This window comes from Macaca thibetana, chromosome 6 (assembly GCF_024542745.1).
Source record: "Macaca thibetana thibetana isolate TM-01 chromosome 6, ASM2454274v1, whole genome shotgun sequence".
Taxonomy (NCBI): Eukaryota; Metazoa; Chordata; class Mammalia; order Primates; family Cercopithecidae; genus Macaca; species Macaca thibetana.
Window position 1 is genome coordinate 136,384,013 of NC_065583.1, and position 23,420 is coordinate 136,407,432.

Here is a 23,420-nt window from a genome sequence, read left to right on the forward strand (position 1 = left end):
CATTCCTGAATGATTTGTTTTTGGATATTTATTTGCTGGCTTAATTTTTGAATAGGTATTAAATTCACATACGTCTAAATTTTTAAAATATACATTGAATGAAACAACTTCCTTCAATCTCAGTCCTTCATCTACCTGTTCCCCATCCTCACCAAAGATAAAACATGAAACCATCATTGTTTCTTTCTTGTGTATCCTTCCAGAAGTTTTCTATGCATATACAAATGAATATGAGTGTATATTCTAATTCCCACCTCTTTTACAGAAAAAAAGGGGCTAGACAAGGAGGACTGCCAACTGTCTGTTAGCCCAGGACTTTCCCAGTTTTAGTGCTTACAGTCCTCTGTCTCTGGAAACTTCTTAACTTTGAGCAACTAGGATAGTTGGCCACTCAAGTATCCTTCTCTACACTGTCTGACGCCAATCTATTTCAAAGATGTTCTCATCTCAGTACCAAAATCTTCTCATTCCTTTTTTATATCTTCATAATTTTATAGATACACCACTATGTATTTAATCATTCTCCTGTGGATAATATTTGAGAGGCTTTTTGGGATAATCTTTGGCTATAACAAACAGTGCTGCATTGAATAAGTCTCCAGAGAAACATGCAAAGTTGTCTTTAGGTTATATTCTCAGAAGTGGAATTGCTGAGTGTATTAGTTTGTTCTTATGCTGCTATAAAGAACTTCCAAAGACTAGGAAATTTATAAAGAAAAGAGGTTTCATTGACTCACCGTTCCGCATGGCTGGGGAGGCCTCAGGAAAATTACAATCATGGTAGAAGGGGAAGCAAACGCATTGTTTTTCACATGATGGCAGAAAAGAGACATGCTGAGCAAAAGGGGGAAAAGTCCCTTATGAAATCATCAGATCTCATGAGAACTCACTCACTATCACAAGAACAGCAGCATGGGGGTAATGGCCCCCATGATTCAATTACTGCCCACCGGCTTCCTCCCATGACACAGAGGAATTATGGGAACTGTAATTGAAGATGAGATTTGAGTGGGGACACAGTCAAACCATATCACTGAGTAAAAGGAAAAATGTATTTGCTCAGATATTGCCAAATTATCATCTATAGGGGCTGTGCCAATTGGCACTCCCATAGAAGTACATGAGAGTGCTTTTCCCCATGATCTTGGCAAGAGATACTGTTTTAATCCCTCAAATTGAAAAAAGTCTAGAAGTTTGAAATACCAGTAAAGATTTAACTTTAATTTCATTTTTCATCAAATTGGAAAATATCTAGAAGTTTGACATACCAGTAGAGCTTTAATTTCATTTTTTAATGGTAGAGGTTGAGCTTTCCTTGCCAGAGAACTTTTTGCAATTTCTGTTCCTGAGAACTCTTTATGTTTTCTGTCATTTTTTCTTTCTATTGAACTTTTCCTGTATGAGAAATATAGCATATTTTTAAGGCAATTTACCATTTCTAAAACTGTTAGTTTCAGTTTTTTTTTCAGTTTATAATTTTGTTTTGATTTTTATTATTTTTAATGCAGCTTTTTTAAAATTTTTATGTAGTCAAATTTATCTACCATTTCTTATGGCTTATAGGTTTTGAATCATAAGAAGGTTACTTTTACTCTCCAGGTTATAGACAAATTTTTTCATTTCTTTCTTTAATATATAATGGCTTGATTTTTTATAATTTAATCAATATATCTGGCAATTATTCTCATGAACAGTGGTGTATAGTTCTAACATATTTTTTTCCAGATGGCTACCTAGTTGTCTCAGCACTATTTTATTAAATTATCCCAATTTCCTCACTGATTTTATCTTAGCCACTAGACCACCAGGGACATACGGGGGTCCTCACTGATTTTAAATGTCACTTAATCATATACTAAGTTTCTGTATGTATCTGGGTCCTTTCCTGAAGTTATCTTTGGTTCCATTGGTCTGCCTACTTATGCTCTGGTATAATATCATCTTACTTATTGAGGATTTATCATATATTTTAATATCTGGCAAGGCTATTTGTATCATGACTAGTTTGTTATTCTAGAGTTTTCATGGCTATTCCTAGGTTTTAATTTTTTACATGAAATTAAAAACCCTAGATACATTAAAAATCATTATTATGTTGATAAGGATTATACTATATTTATATGTTAACATAAGGAGAATTAAAATTTTTATGACATTGAATCATTTTTGTCCTTAATTTATCAAATTTTAAATCTTCTCTTGTGGCTTTGGCAAACTTTTAAGGTTTTCTTTATATACATCTTGCACATGAGTTGTTACCTTTATTTCTAAAAATTTCACTTTGATTCTATTATGATTATAGAATCAAAGTAAAATTATAATTATGTTTACTTTTTTAAAAAGATGTTATATATTATCTGACTGGTGGTTTATGTGTGTGAAGACAATTAATTTTGTAGCTTTAAAACTTATGCAATCTCTGATTATTCAAATACTTTTTATCTTATTCTTTTGAGTTTTCTGGGTACATAATTATATTAACTGCACTAGGAATAGGTCAATTTTCCCCTTTCCAAATTTTATATCTTTATTTCTGCTTTCTAATTGCTTTGGCTTTTAATCTTCAATAAGATGCTAAATAATAGTGGCAGTAGTTGGATTCCTTGTCTTGTCCTGAATTTACTGTTTTCTCATTAATTTTGATACTGTGATGGACATAGAAAGAGTGTCATATTCAGCAATTCTATTATTGGGTATACAAACAAAAGAAAACAAATCATTCTACCAAAAGACACATGCACTCACATGTTCATTGCAGCATTATTCACAATAGCATGGAATCAACCTAGGTGTCCATCAATGGTGGGTTAGATAAAGAAAATGCGGTACATACACATCATGGAATACTATGCAGCCATAAAAAGGAATGACATCATGTCCTTTGCAGCAACATGGATGTAGCTGGAGACCATTATTTTAAGTGAATTTGTGCAGGAGCAGAAAACCAAATATCACAGGTTTTCATTTATAAGTGGGAGCTAAACATTGAGTACTCATGAACATAAAGACAGCAATAGTAGACACTGACTAGGGAGTGGGGGAAGAGCTGAAAAACTAACTGTTGGGTAGTATGCACACTACCTGGGTGATTGGATCATTTATACCCCAGACCTCAGCATCATGCAATATACCCAGGTAGCAAACCTGCACAAGTATCCCCTGAATCTAAAATAAAAGTTGAATAAAAAAAGAAATAATTTGTCATAGTAACTATCTATTCTTATTTTATTGTGTATCTTTTTTAAAAAAATCACAAAGCATTGTTGAATGTTGTCAGATGCCTGTTTAGTTTGCTTGCAAATGATCATATGAATTGTATTTTTAAATCCAGTAATATGATATATGAATTAATTTTCTAACATTGGGCCATTATTGCATTCCTTGAATTCATCTCCACTTGATTGTAATGTATTATCTCTTTAAGTTGCTCCTAGATTTTTTTTTCTACTAATGCTTTATTTAGAACTTTTGTTCTAAATAAATTTGTTTTTCCTGTAATCTTTCTTAAATACTGATACAAGATTTTAGATCGTTTACTTTTTTCCAATGCTTTTCTAATTAAATGCACTAGAATTCTTTAGGATTTAGTATAATTTCCCTAGGTCTGGTGCCTTTTGGGAGTCATTTCCTTTGAAAATTTTCCCTACTTTTTCCTATTTTTTGTATGTTTGCCCTTTCACATCGTCTGCTTCATCTGGAGTTAGTTTCAAACTACATTTGCCCAGGAAATTATTTGATTAATCCAGATTTTCAACTTATGTGTATGAAATTGTACAAAGCCTTTCTCATAATTATTTACATTTCTCATGTTTCATTTTTACTTGCTATCTCATGTATTTGTACTTTTTTTTCTTAAAGTAGTTAATGAGTATATATTTTATTGGGTTTCTGAAAGAACCAGTATTTGGGTATGTTTTTTAGTTTTATTGTTTTTCTGTTTTCTAACTTCATAGTTTCTGCTTTCATGTTTTAAAGTCTTTCTTTTTGCTTTTTTCAGTATTTTAGTCAGTAATTCATTCTTTTTCTTAATTTCTTCTCCTATTGAATTAAGTATTGAAGACTCTGAATTTTTCTTTTCATGTTAATTTTCTTGCTTTCCATAAATTTGACTGTTTTCTAGAAGTTCTGTAATTTTAGCTAGTATTTCCTCTATGACCAATGATTGCTGAGTTAGGATTTTTATAGCTCCAGGTTGAAGACAATTTTTGCAAGAAGGTCAAACAGGCACCTCATACAACAGGAAATACAAACGGCTGATATGTATATGAAAAGAGTCATAAAGGTATCGTAAATTAACCCCATGGAATATCATCATATACCTACTGGAATGACCAACATCAAAATAAAGTGACTGAAACAGCCAAGGTGAAGGAGCAATGGGAACTCTCATCTGTGACTGTCGGAGGTGTAAACTAGTGCAAACACTTCAGAAAGGAATTTGGTAATATCTACAAAAGTGGAACATACACATGTCCTATGACCTGGCAACTCTATTCCCAGTATTTTACCCACCAGAAATGTGTAAAAATGTTCACCAATCATATATATGAATATCATAGACCACACTAATGTTACACATAGTAGCACAAAATAAGAGACACAATCAAAATGTCCATCACAGTGGAATGAAGAAATAAACTGATCGAGTCACATAATTGAATAGTATATAGCAGTGAAAATGAATGAACTATAGCTACATGTTACAACATGAGTAAATCTCACAAACAGTATACTCCAAAAGAAGCTTTATGATTCTGACTATGTAGGTTCAAGAACAGTCAATATTAAGCTTTTGTGTTTAGGGATTATTCTAAAATGGTAAAAGCAAGGAAGAGATGACCACATAATGAAAAATATTTGTTATATTTAAGAAGACGCAAAAGGGTTGTAATTAGGGATGGATTACAGAAGGCCTCTAAGATGTTGACAATGTTCTATTTATTGATCAGGGCGATGGGTCTACAGGTGCCTTTTTTTAAAAAAAAATTTGTTAAATTGTTTTATGCATTTGTATGTGTGAAAAGAGCAGTTAACTCACAGGAATTTATAGCTACAATAGAAACATATGGCCTAACCTCTGCTCTACTTTTCTTTGCGCTATATTTTCTTTGTGTTTGTTTCCTTTTATTTTGTATGACAATATATATAGAAAATGATATTTAATTCTATTCTATTGCCTTTAATTTTGCCAAATATATGTTAAACCAAACCTACATTTTTATAATTTTCAACAGGCCATAACTTTTCATTGTTCCTCCTCTATAAAGTGATAGGGAGTTTGGCAAAAATTTACCTTGTTCTGTCTTCTCAGCGCTTCATCACTTCCCAGTATTACTCATTTAATCTGGAGCTGTAAGCCAGTTTATCCTTTGCATTTTTTACAACCACCAAATCTTTATTTCAGAATTGGTCATGGTTACTTGCATTTGGTGTCATAACCAGACTGCAGCTGAGCCAGTACGCTACCATCCCTTGGAACTCCACGACTGCAGTGCCCTCCTGCCGACTTCCGGGTTTCCGACAGCTGGACGCTGCATCTACCAAGCAATGGGGGGAAAGAGATGAAGCACCCGCTCCTGATTCCCCAGCCAATGACTGGTGAGCCAATGACTTGATGTATAAACGTTCCAGCTCTCCTGCCCTCGGGGTGCCGTAACTCTCCGAGTGCGTTTTGCAGGCTGTGTCAAAATTGCCCCATTGCACTAAATGCCAGTTACCCTCCTGGAAGCTGGCTTGACAATCTACCCTTTCTTGGTTGCTTTTCTTTTCTTTCATATTCTTCTACCTGTTCTCGACAACCTAAATCAATATACTTTCTCTGGAATTCTTGTCTCTGGGCCTACTTCTGGGAGAACTCAAAACTAAATACAGATTTAGGAAAAAAATTGTACTTAATTCTACATTTTTAATTTCTTTCAGTAGCCACCAGTAGACACTATATAAAAGAATTTTCACATTCTCGATGGCTTGATTTGGATTAATTTCTTAGCCAGATAGAGTACATTTTAAATAGGGTCTCCGGCTCCCCCAGAAAGAATAAATGGGCAGCAAACTTTTTTTGTTACTTGAGAATGTTACTTGAACGAATTTGTCTCTCTTTGGCAGACAACGATTTTGAGCCCCCTGCATTTTCCCAGTAATGTTGAGAAACTATATTCTGCAATAATCTTCTATCTTTAGGATTGACAGTCATCTAACGTCAGGATGATTTTTGTTCTTTTGTATGCAACCTGTTTATTTTATTTTTGTACTTGAATAGGTAAATAGGTATAGGATTTTTCCCCCTTTACCTTCAAAGTTTCCCGGTGTGCATCTAAACATGACTCTATTTCTTTTTTTTCTTTCTTTTTTTTTTTTTTTTTAATGGAACTGTGTGTGACCTTTCCTTTTTAATCTTGAAAAAGTTTCTTACACGGACAGTAAAGTTCATGGTAATTTCCACTCTGCCTCTTTGTTTTTCCCCCTTGATTCTGCAATTCTTGAGCTGGTTGGGTGACCATGCAGTTGCATGGTGCCTTTCGTTCACAAGGACCCAGAGTAGGCTCCACTGTCAGTCTGAAAATTCTTAATTTAATCTTTAAAATTTCATGTTGGAAGTGAAGACCAATGGGACCATGGAGCATGTGCCAGGGCCCAGCTCACGGGTAGTCCGCCTCCCAAGGCCTCCCCACGCTCGGGACTGGGGTCTCAGCCGCACACTCCCATGGCCACACTCAGCTACCGCAGCCGACCGTGTGCCACCTTTCGGCTCCTGGGCAACTGCACCTGGGAGGGAGGGTTGGATGCATATACTTTGCGTGCGGTGTCGCCTAAGGAGGTCCCAGAGTCTGTGAAGTTCTGCAATGTCCCTGGGGGTATTCCTGCACTTCAGGGAGCACAACGCTAACAGCAAAGAAAAAAACACGTGAAGGTGGAGAGAGAGGGACAGCAAAAGAAAGGAAAATACATGTTGTCCTGCTTGTTGAACAGTGAGACCCCATTTACATGTTGCACTGGATCCCACAAATGATGCTGCCGGCTCTGGCTGGCCATCTCATAATCACAGGTGTCTCTTCCATCATGTTTTTTGTTTAGAACTCCAATCCTTTCCTTCCTTTTTAATATCAACAGCAAACTTTTATTTTTCAATTTTTTAAATAATTTAAACTTCTGTTTTAGATTCAAGGGATACATGTGTAGGTTTGTTACGGGGGCTATTGCATGGCACTGAGGTTTGAGGTACGGATGATCCCGTTACTTAGGTAGTGAGCAGAGTACCCAACAGGTAATTTTTCAGCCCTTGTCTCTCTCCCTCTTCCCCTACCCCAGTAGTCTCCAGTGTCTATTGCCACCTTTGTGTCTATGTGTACCCAACTAGAACCCCAATCCCAAATTGATTCATATAGAAAATATTCCCTAGATGATACCTAGTGACTGCACACTGCCCTGCCCTGCCTCCCTCTGTACCCCATTACGGTACATGCTTGACTAGTTTGCTTCTTCCTCATACTGGTCTCTGTTGTCTGTGAGATTGTGTGAATTGAATTGACTACTTTTCTTCCTTTTCTGTGCTTCTCTCCATCATCTCTGGCTTTTCTAAATGCAGCAGGCACTTTCATTAATTGATTCTCATTAATGAAGGAATCAAGACAGAAGGGAATAAATAACAGAATGAGTGAAGGAACACGTAATAGAAGCAGGCAGTGTTCTCTTTGTCACTGGAATTGTCGTTGGCATGTTACTTACTTTTCTCTGTGTAAAAGGTAGCTTTTCCCAATAGAACCAAAGGACATTTTTTTAGTATGCCTTCAAAAAGTGTATTGGATCGAAAAGTACTGTTCTAAACAGTGGACTCCATCTACAAAAAAATAGATTCATCTACTGAGATTTTGATTAAAGCCATTTTCTTTCCCCAGCATCCTATTCTGGTAGGACAGCATTCTCAGACTTTCTGTTAATCACTTTAAGCCAATAACTTCCTAGTCACTTTTGTCACTTTGAATTGGTGGTCATCTGTAGTCCCTAACAATGTAAAGTGTTTTGTATTTCCAAATCAATAGTATTTATCTTTGCCTTGACAAAATATTCCATTTCCATAGTGCCCCTAGAGTTTTTTAAAATTCCACTTTAAAGATACACATCCATATTTTATAGATACATTGCCTTACTGTGTATTGATATTTGGGAAATGGGCAGTTAATTATTCCAGTATGAACAGGGGCATACAAATTCAGAGGCTGGTGGGGTAATGCTTTTAGATCTGTTTTCAATCTTCTTCCTAAATTTCTCTGTGGCTAAATAATGTAAATCTTATTTTCCTATTATACATTTAGAAGCAACGTGGTTCATTTGGCAGAGTAGATGTATTCATGACCCGACTCTCAATTGATAGCATTTTTATCTGCAGCTTCACATAGGTCAGCTGTTTGAAATTAAGCTACTCTCACTCCTCACATAATTACTAAGATAATATAACACATTATTATCAGAGATGCTCTCATACTAAGTGGATTTTAATGTATTTGTATTTTATCTGTGGAAGAGGACAGAGATGACCAGGGAAGTTATCTGAGTACCTACGTTCATCCTAATTGAATTTTATAGGATTACTATTTCTTATTTCCATCTTTGTTCCATGGGGATTTTTCAGTGCCAAAGAACGGCCAAATATGTAGCATAATGACCATCGCAGGAGAAGATGTTTGTGGTTAGAAGAATCTTGTAAGTGACTTAAAATGTACTTAGGTTTATTAAGCATTCCTCTAGTGTTTCAAAATCTTTAAAAAGATTGTGTGGCTAGAACCTATTTAAAAATCAACCATCCAGTAATATCATCAGCAATTTCTACTTCAGTTCACATAACAAATAAAATAACCTCCAAATGGGGAAATAAACCCTTCCACCAAAGAACCTTTAATATCCTACAATTCATAGTCCTAGGTTGCAAAATATTCATTGCAAAATTATTCTTCTAGGAAGAATGCTGAGAAAGTGTTAAATAAAACCATGGTTAAATATTCTTAAATTTATCTCCATTTCTAAATATTCTTATGTTCTGTTCAACTGTATTTTAAAAGTCACTTTTAAAAAGTGATTTTTAAAAGTCACTATGTTTTAAAAGTCTCTTTTAAACTGGGTAGCTAGAGGTCTATGCCTTATTTTATTCTTGTATCCCTAGTGACTAGCAGAGTTTGGCATGTAACATATTTGTATAACATAACATGGTTTACAAAATACTCTCATTAAGCTAGGTTTATTCTCTCATAGCCATATTAATAAATTAGAGCAATATTAGGCTACCATCATTTTATAGATTAGGAAACTGAACATCGAAGAGGCTGCTTATTTGTACAAGACCCATAGATAAGTAAAGGGGAGAATTGAGACTTGATCAATCCAGGTCTTCCAATCTGTAGCCTGGAGCTTTTCAACTGCCTCCCAGTAGAAAAATTTTGTGACTATATGCTCCATGGAATAGGGGAGGCTGAAGTCCTTGGATGTGGTAATTACTCACTCTCTTTGGATTGGTGAATAATAGATCATGAGAAGTCATCCCATATGGTATGATGATGATTTAAGAGACATTTTTTATTTCTTCTTTTCCTTTACCTTCTATCTTAGTCCATTTTGTGCTGCTATAACAGAATAGCATAGACTGAGTAATTTACAATCAACAGACATTTATATCTCACAGTTCTGGAGGCTGGGAAGTTCAAGAGCAAGGGACTAACATCCAGTAAGGACTGTCTTGCTGCATAATCCTATGGCAGAAGGAGAGAGGAAAAGGCAGAGGAATGAGAAAGAGAGAGCAAGAGGGGGCCAGACTCATTCTAAGCAAACCAGTCCTGTAATAACAAACCCACTACTACCATAATGGCATAAATCCATTCATGAGGTTGGTTCCCTGACGACCATTATGCCCTGATGACCACTTCCTATTATGCCCTGATGACTACCTCCCAACACTGCTGCAGCATGGGGGATCAAATTTCCAAAGCACATGAACTTTGGGGGACATATTCAAACCATAGAACCCCCCAAAACAAATTAATTATATTTTCTGAATACCTTTGACAGTGATATTCTTCTTATCCTCATCATAGGCCCATCCTAATTCAGGCCCTCTTCCTGTTTCACTAGGATGACGTCATAGTCCACCTACTGATCATTCTGCCTTCAGTGTCTTACCCATTCTTATCCTTCATTCAGTACATTTTGATAAATACTAAGTATCTACTACTTGCCAAACAATGTTAGGTAACAGGGAATCACACAGGTAGATGAGAAAAACATCTCTAGCCCTTTATAAGAATTTCACTGCCTGGCAAAGAACACAAACAACATAAACAGATTATTGTAACTCAGTGTTAAGTGCAATAAACTGTCTTCCACCCCAAACGAGCCTGCCATGATGGGGGATCCTAGGGATTGGGCTCTTCTTACTCCACTGCTCAGAAAGCTTCTATCCGCCTGTCCCCAGACTTGACCCTCTTCTGTGCTGGACTTCCACTCACCCACCGTTTTCAAGTTTAGATAGCGTTTCAGCTGCAGTCCAAAAGTAACAAAACAATGCCTAATATTAAGTAGGAAGTCAATCTGTGTGCTATTTTTGTTGGTTATGTTGAAATCACAAACTCCAGAGGAACAAAAGGGTTTTTCAATGTCTTTTGCTTTCAGACACAGAATATAATATTCTCCCTGAGGCCTTGAATTGATTTTTTCTCATAAAATAATCTAATAAGCTAATGTTTAAAAAGAAATGCCGTTAAGTATGTTGCATTGTGGTTTAAAATTACTAACAAGTTCTGGAAAGAAAAATAATATTTGATTTTTAATCTTAAATGTTTTTTAAAATTAGACTTGAATGGGTGTGCAGTACAAATATTTTGTTTCTTTATGGAGGACATGTGCAAAGGATTTGAAGTTTTGGGCTGGGAGAAGTATTTTGTAGAGCTATCCATGTACAAATGATTTTTTAAAAATAATACAGGTATTTAAGAAGTGAAAAAGAATACAGAAATACATATAATGTACAACAGGAATGCAGAGGGCATCTTAACATTACTACCAAGGTTTTCTTCCCAAAGCAAAATTTTTGTGTTTTTGTTGTTTTGAGACGGAGTCTTACTCTGTCACCCAGTCTGGAGTGCAGTGGCATGATCTCAGCTAACTGCAACCTGCACCTCTCGGGTTCAAGTGATTCTCCTGCTTCAGCCTCTCAAGTAGTGGGGATTGCAGGCATGAACCACCACGTCTGGCTAATTTTTTTGTATTTTCAGTAGAGACAGGGTTTCACCATGTTGGCCAGGCTGGTCTTGAAGTCCTGACCTCAGGTGATCCACCCATCTTGGCCTCTAAAGCAGATTTGATATTTAAAAATCCTTCGATGGTAATCACCTGCCGACAACAAGGGTTACAAACACAAATGTCTAGGTGTGTCCAGCAGGTACAAATATGTGGTGAAATGGACAGATATAACACATTAGGGAAAGAGGAGAGTTTGTAAACTGTGGTGAACTGAAGAATACATGCCCAGACTAAAGGGTCAGCAACTACTCAATTCTACCCAATTGCAGTGAGACCCAATGTGGCAAGATGGTCAAATCATTTGTTTACACTTTAGGTTTTTTGTTTGTTTGTTTGTTTTGTTTTCCACAGAGAAGTTGGATGTCTAGAATTTTATGTCAGGTCTGTCTCCCAGTCTTTTTAATGTTTTAATTTTTGTAATTCAAATTACAAATAATGGTAATAATCTAAACACATACAGAAAAAAGCACTATGAAGCCAACTAAAACACACCTGATGGCTTCTGGTTTGTTATCTTTGGCTTATAAAAATAGAGCCAAAACTATTTAGCAAGACATCCAAGACTTTGCATAATCTGGATCCAATATACTTTTCCTTTTAAACTTCTAGGTTTCTGGACATGGTGGCTCATGGCTGTAATCCCAGTACTTTGGAAAGGCTAAGGCAGGAGGATCGCTTGCATTCAGAAGTTCAAGAATAGTCAGGACGACATGGTGAAATCCTGTCTCTACAAAACATACAAAAATTAGCTGGGCATGATGGTGCATGCCTGTAGTCCCAGCTACTCAGGAAGCTGAGGTGGGAGGATCGCTTGAGCCCAGGAGGTAGAGGTTGCAGTGAGCTGTGATTGCACCATTGCACTCCAGCCTGGTGACAGAGTAAGACCCAGTCAAAACAAAAACAAACAAACTAACTAACAAACAATAATAAGCTTCTAGGTCATCCCACACCAAACACACTGTTGTTTTTTGAATATACCTTCCATCCTCATGCCAAATGTCTTCACTTTGTCTGCAATGCTCTTCTTTCCCTCATCAACTTGGTGAAATTTCATTCCTTGTTCAGTCCCCAGCTTTCATGTCAGCCATTATTTAAAAATTTCCCTTGTATGCTCACATTAAAGCTAACTTCTCATTTCTTTTTTTCTCCTGGAACATTTTGTTACCACTAGTCATAGAGAACTTGTATCTGGTTCAAATTCCCACCGGTTATGGGCTTTTCTCTTCCTTGATTTTAAATTCTTTTTTAAAAAATTTCAACCCAACAGATTTTTGTTTTCTTTCATTAAAGCTTAGTTATATAAACTGTAAAGGCCTGTAACATTTTATCTAGAATTCAAAGTGATTGGCATGAAGTTTAGCTGTGTTACTTTCTGTCTGCTATGTGGCTAGAACCTATTTTTTTTCCCCCAAGTGTTGGTATTCTACAATATCCTGACAGCATCTGTATTTATTTTCTATTGCTGCTGTCACAAATTATCTCAAACTTAGTGGCTTAAAACAACACAAAGTTATTATTTTTCAGGTAAGAAATTCCACATTCATCTCAATGCACCAAAACTGAGGTGTCAGCAGGGCTGAATTCTTTTCTGGAGGCACCAGTAGAGTCTTTTCCAGCTTCTAGAGGCTGCCTACATGGTCCCCTTTCCTATTAATCTGTTCTCATGCTGCTAATAAAGACATTCCCAAGACTCGGTAATTTATAAAGGAAAGAGGTTTAATGGACTCAGTTTCACATGGCTGAGGGAGCCTCACAATCATGGCGGAAGGCAAAGAAGAAGCAAAGGCATATCTTACAAGGTGGCAGGCAAGAGAGCTTGTGCAGGGTAACTCCCATTTATAAAATCATCAGATCTCATGAGACTTATTCACCACCATGAGACTAGTATGGGGGAAAACCACCTCCATGATTCAATTATCTCCACCTGGCCCCATCCTTGACATGTGGGGATTATTACAATTCAAGGTGAGATTTGGGCGGGGACACAGCTAAACCATATCACCTTCCTTGGTCTTCAAAGCCAGCAATGGCAAATTGAGTCTCTGTCATGTTGTTAAAATGTGACTTCCTTTTTATACCTCCCTCTTCCAGGGTCTCACTCTGTCACCCAGGCTAGAGTACAGTGTCACAAGCTTGGTTCACTGCAGTTTCAACCTCCAAGGCTCAAGCAGTCCTCCCATTTCAGCTTCCTGAGTAGCTGGGATCACAGGCACTTGCCACAACACCCAGCTAATTATTTTTTTTTAATTTTTAGTAGACATAAGATCTTACTATGCTACCTAGGCTGGTCTTGAACTCCTGGGCTTGAGTAATCGTCCCACCTTGGCCTCCCAATGTGTTGGGATTACAGGCATGAGCCATCATGCCTGGCCACAAGTTCTATATTGTAAGGTCAATGGATTAACAAACTTAATTCCACCTGCAACCTTAGTGCCTCATTTCCATGTAATGTAACATGTTCATAGACTCTGAGGATTTGGCCAAGGATATCTTTGAGAGGCCATTATTCTACCTATCACCTCTTTCATCTGATAGCAGTTTACTCTGCCATCAAGGAAAGTACATGAAGAAGAAGAGGAGGAGGAGGACGAGGAGGAAATTCTCAGTATCCAATCTTTATAAACTAAAATCCATAAGGTAAAGAATAATGGCTTGTTTTTCTAATTGATCTTTTTTGGGCCTTACAAATTAGACTGTATAGAGAACATAGGCTACACTTGTATTTGTGCAACCAAATACATTTTGCCTCAAGAGAACAATGGATATAAACATATCTAATTGAAAAAAACTTTATCCCTTTCAATTTTTAAGAGTGATCAAATAAGTTTATTCTGTGAAACCACAGACATAAAAAATCAATCAAAACCCCAAAATTTTTAATTGAATAACTGCTTTTAGTATTAACCTACAAAAGAAATATGATGTATAGTCTATTCTTTTATGTTTTAAGGAAATATCACCATCCTCAGTGATGATTAGATTTTTCACATTGTGTATGCATATGCCAATGATATCCCTTGCCAGTGTCTCCAGGATACAATATATCTATGTTATACTAATTCAAACTAATTTCTCTTCTCGTTTTCATATTTTATTTGCTTGGTACCAAGTAACCTAATCAGAGTTCCTCTCCAATAGCAGATTATGTCAGGTTGAGCTTTAAAATTGAAACTATCTGCATATTCGGAAACTTAATACATGAAAGCTAAAATGTATTATCATTTGAGAGGACAAAAACAAATAAAATAACTCGAAATATTGCTTGGAAAGAAAATGTATGATTTGAGAATGGCTACCACTTTCCCTTATTCAAGTTCCTCATAGTGGTAATGAATATAATTGCATTCTTAGACTGGACTACTTCCATAGTCACAATACTCTACCTTTAGATAAGACACTAATTTAGAACAAGTAAGTTACGGACAATTGCTGAAGTGTAGGATGGTTGGTTAACTGCTACTCAGGATACAATGTGAATTAAATAGTGTTTTTTAATTCTATTACTCTCCATGGCAAAAACTACAATCACTTTTGCACCGACCTAATAGTAGATTATCTATTTTTACATGCAAATATTCCAAACTTACTGTATTAAAACCACAAATATTTAGCATTTCACAGAATGTGGGTCAGAAATATGTTAATGGTTTAGCTGGGTTGTTCTGACTCAGAGTATCTCATGAAGTTATAATCAAAATGTCATCCATGACTGCAGACATCTGAAGACCTGACTGGAGCTGAAATACCCATTTCTAAGCTCATACATACAGCTGTTAGAAGGTCTCAGTTCCTATTTACACGAGCCCCTTCAAGGACTGTCTATGACATGGCACCTGGCTTCCCCCAGAGCAAATGGTTAAGAGAGAAGCAAAATCTATGATACTTCTAAAAACCTAGCATTGGAAGTAACACATCATCAGGTCTGCCATGTTCTATTGGTCACACACACCAACCCTGATAAAACATCAAATGGAGCTACACAAGGGCACAAACATGAGGAGGAATGGATCGTTGCAGCCATCCTCAAGGCTGGCTACCACGATCTGTTCTATGGCCCCCAATTAATCAAGTTTCTCCCAATACCTAATACACTCCCTCCTTCCAAAAGCCCCCAAATCTCATCCTATATCAGTGTGATTTCAGAGTCCAGAATATCATCATTTAAATATGGTTTAGTTGTGAAAGAGGTTTATTGTGTGTAATTCTATAACCATAGATTCTTGATTATTGTTTATTTTAATCCAAAGATTTACAAACAAAAGAAGCAAGTTATTTTCCCCCAAACACGAAATACACAACAGGGGCAGGCATAGGACAACTGATACTGACATTTATAAAGAAGGAAATAAAAAGCACAGGCGTCTCCAGATTAGAGCAATTATGAAATCCGCTGGGCACAAGTTGGCAGATTCTTGATTAGGATTTATACTTTGGAATAATCCTCTATGGCTTTTAGCCCCATGCTATTAATCTCTTGATTCTACCCTCTGAGTCATCCTTCATTTCCTCATAAAAAGTAGCATGTGTTCACATGTGAGTAGCTTTTTCACTCTCCTTATTGCTTATACAAATGTGGAAATCCAAAGCCTATTTTTCATTTTGTAGTATCTTTATCCCTTGCAGTCCAAGCTTGTGGTGTTTCTGTGAATATGATAATCTTAAAGACTTTGTGAGTTTTCTGTGAAACTCACTGGGATTCACTCCATTAAATAAAAGCCACACCCACAAACATCTTTGACAAAAGTCCTTTACATTTGTCTTCTGCTGAGACAACTATTGGACAAAACTCTTAAGTGTTTTAGATTTATTGTTTGAGAGTATCTGTGAGACACACCCTTAAGAAAGACTTTATAAACATTAAACAATTACTCCAAGGCACCAGCTTTGATCTTGCTGAAGTCACATCAAAAGATTGTGTAGTTTGACCCTGGTTTTTTTTTTACCGGAAGCCATCATGTCTTTTATAATCTAGTCTCAAAACTATCACACTATGCCTTCTGCTGCATTTTATTGTTCACACAAACCTAATGTGATAAAAAGGAGAAATCTGTAAGAGATCATGAATATTAGGAAGTGGGGATCATTGGGAACCATCTCTGAAGATGGCTATTTCAAGAATTATTTATTCAAAACAAAATGAACCACACACAGCAATTTATACGTTGTGGATGAATGTATAGAGCTCATGTATGTATCCATCTGATCTCTAAATTGAAGATTATTAAAATAATAAATCTTCTGTTTTAGTGGAGTTCCCGATCCTTTTCCAACTTCTGTGGGTCTTCAGACAACTATCTTTCAATCATCAGTAGACAATAGCATGTAAGTTTTTTCTTTGTATTACATGTCTTCAGTGGACAGGGTAATTGAATCATTATTTTAAAAAAATTGGGGCAAAAGTCATATGCAGTCTAGCCAAGTCATGATACTAAAACATTAACTTTGACTCCAGTGACTGCCATTGACCACACATTAAAGGTAAAGTTTGGGTCAGCTATCTTTGAGCTAATGGAGATGCAGAGGAGTGTCAAACTGAAGTCTTTGTCTTTCATCTACATTTTGCTGTCTTCTTGTAGAAGGAATAAAAATGCGTTTCATGGGCCCTGCAAACATTCAGTTGACGTCCAGGCCATAAGATTGCAGTTCTGTTAGCTTACACTGACTTTCACAATCGAGAAGAGGGTTGCAAAATGATAGTGAACAATGTTCTCACTGAAGATCCATTTTAACGGTCTTTCCTGATCCCATTGGAATGTAATTATTTTGATGCCAGCCTAACCAAAACAAAGTAGCAGATATGCCCTGCAATAAGCCTTCAGCTGAGCAGCTGGAGACAGGATAAACACCTGGCTTCAGAAGTTAATAAAAAGCTTGTATCAGCAGCTTTGCTGACCTTTGTTAACAAGGGTATGTGTGGCTTTGCATCATCATGTCAGTGTTCTAAACAAACAAGGATATGGGCAAGTCCAGAAGTCGCATACAAAATGCAGACTCCTTGTGCATCTACCGCCAAGATTTATGACTTTCTTAAAGCTAGAAACTCATATTATTTGAGGAAAGAAACCTTTTTAAAGCAATCATCAAGTGCCTTATTTGCTTTGGACTCCAGAGACAGAAAGTGAAACAATTAAAATTGAATAAAAGTATCAAGTAAGGACTCTCAAATTGTTGCAATAAGCAGGTGACTTCAGTACATATTAACCAAGCAATTATTGGGTCTCAGTAACATCAGCTCTGACTTGCTGACTTCCCAGGGCAGCTCTGAGGCCAGTGTGGTAGACGCTTCTCCATTGTGAGCCTGTGCATGTTTCTATCCGCAAATCTTTTTGCTCTATCTCTACAAAGTTAGGAAAAAGTGGTATTGAATGGGTTGTGATTTTTTTCTTGTAACTTCTTGGAACTCTGTTCATTCTTGTTTTGATACTTTCTCAGCATATCACAGAATAATAAGAGTATTCTCCCTTACTTTTCATGTCCTTCCCTTTCCCTATACCCTCCCAATTTTTTCCTATTAGTGTCCCCATAATTTTCTCTTTCCACATCCCCTGTCAACATGACATTCTAACTTCCCATTGCTTCATTCATAATCTCTATACCTGTACTTCCTTTATGTGTTTTTTAAAAACCCAAAAATACAAACATCTTTCCAAAAATTAGAGAACTTTAGGGTCTTTTAGAGAGCATTTGGTGATGTCCGTACTTTTGTTTTAAGTGGGACTACACGCGTATTATTGCAATTAGATGAAGAGCTATTCTGTTTTAAACAGTCTACAGAGGAGACAATTCTAGTTTACACTTACTGATGCTAGCTGCTTATCAAATCCATGTTCTCCTCCCTGGAAACGGGGCATATTTCCTAATTTCCTTTGCAGTTAAAATGTCCTTGTGACTGAGCTTTAGCCAGGGACCATGAATAGAAAAAAGCTCCACTCATAGTCCTGGACCATATAAACTTTCCATAAATAGACCTCCATACTCCTCCTTTTCCCTCTGACTCGGATAGAGAAGAGTCCCAGGATGACTCTGGAAAACATCTGTTGAAGACAACAAAGCTTCCATCACTCTGTGCTTCTGGATGATTATGTTGAAAAGTGTCAATCAACCTTTCTTCAGACATCTAGTAAGCATGAGTAACAAATATGTCTATATTACTTTCAGGCCAGAATACATTTCTGCCTTATTTGTAATAAAAGTTAGCATTATTCTAATGAATATAATAGCAGCTTAATATTAAAACTGTCATTCTGTGAGGCATGTGTATCATTTCATTCCACTGATCTAAGTTTATGAAACCAATGCTCTCTCTTTGATATGTCTTAGAAATCTTTGCTGATAGTATAAAAGGCGTTTTGGCTTTCTTTCCTTTCTTATTATCTTAAATTCACTTTTAGTTTACATATAAGATTTAAGGTCTGTACAGAATCCATGATTTTCCTATCAAATTCTCCATTCATTTTTTATTTCACTACCACCACCACTATAATTTTCTTTCTAGACTTTTTCAGCAGCAATTTAAAATTTTTATACATAATTAAATTGTCTGTTTTCTCTTTCATATGTAAGAATTGGCTAAGAAAAAGTATAAGGAGCAATTTTTTAAAATGTGGAATCCCAAGTGTGTATACTATATAACTTCATATTGAAAAATTAACCCACTTTTTGACTTGGTCAAAACATTACAACTAGCATTTCACTTTATACAATATCTTAGTTTTAGAATTACAATATTAGGTCTTCTTTTCCAAACACAAAATACCTCTAGGCTGCTTTCTTTTACTCTTTGGTGACAGGTGCATTAAGAACATGTTATTACTTTAGTTTTTTCTTATAAAAGTAAAATATGCTTGATATTTTATTAGGTCATTCTTCCATTGCTACAAAGAAATACCTGAGACTGGGTAATTTATAAAGAAAAGAGATTTAATTGGTTCATGGTTGTGCAGGCTGTATACGAAACATGGCACCAGCATCTGCTGCGGAAGCTTCGGGGAGCTTTTATCCATGCAGAAGGCCAAGCAAGAGCTTGCACATCACATGGAAAAAGCGGGAGCAAAAGTCAGGGGGGCAGGTGCCACACACATTTAAACAACCAGATCTTGCAATAACTCATTCACTACTATGAGGGTAGCACCAAACTATGAGGGATTTGCCCACATGACTCGCCACTTTCCACAAAGGACCACCTCCAACATTGGGGGATGACATTTCAACACTAGATTTGGGGAGATAAATATCCAAACCATATCAGATATTAGAAGTCAAACAATACAGAATTCAATAAAATAGAAGTAAAATTTGACTTTCTCTCCTGATACTGAGTTCATGTAAAGTCCAATGCCCACTGCTCAAAAAACATGAGCTACTAGATTACATGTAACAGAGATATTGAAATAAGGTGTGGTAAACAGAAATAGGGTCCTATTGAAAATACAGTGTCTACATTCTTCAAGGACCATGTAAAAGAAAATCTGATTCTTAACATGAGACTGGACATTTGTCCTCACTTGGGAGAGATAGAATGCTATTGCCTAAGAGAGATATAAGAGGAGAACTGGGGAAGGCAATGGGGTCTTTGTTTAGGGTTAGCAGAATTTGCAAACTGAGAGAATTGCTTGTGATGTCTAGGTGCAAGAAGGGGAGCTCAAACCTTGTTTCATGGTTGGAAATTGCGAAAAGAGCATGGTTTCATGTTTGGGAAGCAAAGCTAAAAGGACTGCCTCATGAAAGGAAAGGAAGATAGATCCCATTCGAGTTTTCAGGGCTAGTGTTGGGAAGAGAAGTTACAAACATATGATGGTGCATCATATAATGGTTCTTTCCAACATGAGGCAAAGAGGTGTGTGTCAGAGGAATTCAGGTGGGATGCACTCAATTGGGATCAGTTTAATATGTAACCTAGTCTCAAAGAGTTGGGTGTTGCCTTGAAATCTCTTTGAGATTGTATTACATCACTAGGACCTGTTGGGCCTCACTTACCTAAGACCTAGACAAAGGCCTAGGTCAGTCGTGATGACCAACAGAAATGTGATGGCAAATTCATGACCACCAATATAGAAGTTCACATAAAAGACATAAATTGAAGTACAGAAGCAAACATTTAACTTGCAATGGAAAACCCTCTTCCAGCACCAAAATGAGACTACTAGCCACAGAGGAGGGATGGGGTGAGCAAGAGGAGACCAAGTCCATGATATTTTTTTCCTACTCTTCAACATCCTTCACACACAGAAACTGGCAATGGACCCACATCTTTAGTCTTGAGGGGACGGGTCAATGGTGTGCTGGTAAATGTTTAACAACTGGTTCTCTAGAAGGAAAATGTGACTTGTAATGTTTGATTATTGACATAGTGTAAATACTCCCATCATGGCCAATGTCAAACTCCAATAGCACATCACTGAACTTTGAGCTGGAAAGAGATGTGCACAGTAGGCTCTTGTGAGCTGTCTCAAGCTGGCTTCATCACATTAGCAGGAAAGGTAAGAGCTGTGAGTACGAGATTATAATTCTGTAATGAAAAATCTTAAGAATTAGTAAAAATGAGATCATTTTATTAATTGAAAAGTGATAACATCAGATTGAGGAGTTTTCAAAGTTTCTGGTAGATGTCCAGTGGGAAAGAGGATTGGATACAGCACAATTGGTAGCAGCTATATAAAAAAAAATTGTTTGATATTTCTCACTTAACAAGTGGGGATTTTTAATCAACCCAGTCATAGAATTCTTGGATACACAGCCAAGCAGTAAACTAAGAGGGGAAATTTACTGCAGAGGGAGTTCAAAGGTAGCATAGCGGAGCTAGATGTGAAAGAATTAAAATTTCAGGATACAAGTCTTTAACCTCATTGGTTTACTTCATACCTAAGCATACTATTATATGAAATTGTTTTCTTAATTTCCTTTTTAGGTGTTCATTGTTAGTATATAGAAATACAACTGACTTTGTATGCGGATTTTGTATCCTATAACTTTATCAAATTCACATATTCATTCTAATAGTTTTTAACTTTTTTTTGTATGGAGTCTTTAGGGTTTTCTACATGTAAAATTATGTCATCTACAAATACAGCTCATTTCACTTCTTCCTTCTTGGGTAGTTGCCACGGCTGAGGGGAGGAAGAAAGAGAGGGTTGTTTAATGGGATAAAGTTTTAGATGAATAAGTTCTAGAAATACACTATACGAAGTAGTGCCTATAGTTAACAATATTATATTATTAACTTACAAATTTGTTAAGAAAGATCAATGACACAGAAGAAAGAACTCAGAAATAAATTCATCTATTTACAGTCAGTTGATCATTGACAAAGTTACCAAGAACACACAACGGGGAAAGGAAAGTCTCTTCAATAAATGCTGAGAAAACTGGATATTCACATGCAGAAGAATGTAATTAGACATTTAATTACACCACATACAAAAATCAACTGAAAGTGGATTAAAGACTTAAACATTAGATCTGAAACTGTAAAAGTATTAGAAGAAAACATAGAGAAAAAGCTTCTTGACATTGGTCTAGACAATAATTTTTTGGACATAACCCCAAAAGCACAAGCAACAAAGCAAAAATAGACAAATGGGATTGAATCAAGTTAAAAAGCTTCTCCATAGCAAAGGAAACAATAAACAGAGTAAAGAGACAACCTATGGAGTAGGAGAAAGTACTTGCAAACCATATTTCCGATAAACAGCTAATGTCCAAACTACGTAAGGAACTCAAACGACTCAATTGCAAGGCAACAAACAACCTGATTTAAAAATGTGCAAAAGACCTGAAAAGACATTTCTCAAAAGGAAACATATAATGGTCAGCACATATATGAATCAGTCATATTTGCTCAACATCACTAACTATCAGGGAATTGCAAATTAAAATCACAATGAGATATCTTTTCACACCTGTTAGAAAGCTATTATCAAAAAGACAAAGGATAACAAGTGTTGGTGAGGATGTGGAAAAAAGGGAATGTACATTTTTGGGTAAATTAGCACAGCTATTATGGAGAACAGTATGGAGTTCCCTCAAAAAATTAAAAATAGAGCCACCACATTATCTAGAGATCCCACTTCTAGGAATACATCCAAAAGAAATGAAATTAGTATGTTGAAGAGATATTTGCACTCCCAAGTTCATTGCAGTATTATTCACAATAGCTATGATATGGAATGAACCCAAGTGTCCACTGATGGATGAATGAATAAAGAAGATGTGGTATAAATATACAATGGAATACAATTCAGCCTTATGAAAAGAAAGTCCTGCCATTTGTGACAACATGGATACACTTGGAAGACATTATGCTAAGTGAAATAAGCCAGGCACAGAAAGACAAACCCTGAAAGATCTCACTTGCAGGTGGAGTCTAAAAAAGCCAAACTCAAAGAAGCAGAAAGCAGAATGGTGGTTGCTAGGGGTAGGGCAGAGGAGGGAAAATGAGAACATGTTGGATAAAGGGGGGGTGAACTTTTAGTTAAATGGATAAACAAGTTCTAAAGAACTATTGTACAGCATGGTGACTGTAGTTAATAATAATATATTACATCCTTGAAAATTGCTAAAAGAGTGGATCTTATGACCAAAGCATATGTGAGGTGATAGATATGTTAATTAGCTTGAATCAATCATTTCACAAGGTATATCTATATATATCAAAACCTCACATTGTACACTGTAAATATATATAACATTTTTATTTGTCAATTATACCTTAATAAAGCTGGGGTAAATTGTTAAAAGGATAAATCACATGTTAAGTGTTCTGATAACAACAAAAAGCAGAGCAAAACAAAACGAAACAATAAACAAGAGAAGAACAAGACAACTTTTGGAGGTGATTAATAAGTGTATTACTTTGATTGTGGTGATGATTTCATGGGTGTATGCCTATGTCCAAACTGATCAAATTGTATCTATTAAATGTGCAGCTTTTTGTATATCGATTACACCTCAATAAAGCTTTTTTTTAAAAAAATTGAATAATGGTTGGAATATATTCTTTGTGGCTGTGGCTGGGGTTCTACTTCCCATAAGGTAATATTGGTTTGGGGATCCAGCCACAAACTCTTTGCATGTGGGGATTATCAAGTCTAAAACCAGCTATTCATAACTCTATGAAAAGGGCAATAGAAAACCCC

At 36.3% G+C, this 23,420-nt stretch overlaps 2 long non-coding RNA genes across 2 annotated transcripts; one reads left to right on the forward strand and one right to left on the reverse strand.

Annotated features, from left to right (window-relative positions):
• Positions 1-5,461: 5,461 nt before the first annotated feature.
• Positions 5,462-9,766, reverse strand: LOC126956712 (uncharacterized). Its single transcript, XR_007726458.1, has 3 exons — positions 9,494-9,766; positions 7,726-7,837; positions 5,462-5,537 (listed from the first exon to the last, which is right to left on the reverse strand). It is a non-coding gene; the product is annotated as an uncharacterized LOC126956712 (long non-coding RNA).
• A 10,901-nt stretch (positions 9,767-20,667) lies between these two features.
• LOC126956713 (uncharacterized) lies at positions 20,668-23,262 on the forward strand. Its single transcript, XR_007726459.1, has 2 exons — positions 20,668-20,765; positions 21,576-23,262. It is a non-coding gene; the product is annotated as an uncharacterized LOC126956713 (long non-coding RNA).
• Positions 23,263-23,420: the final 158 nt, after the last annotated feature.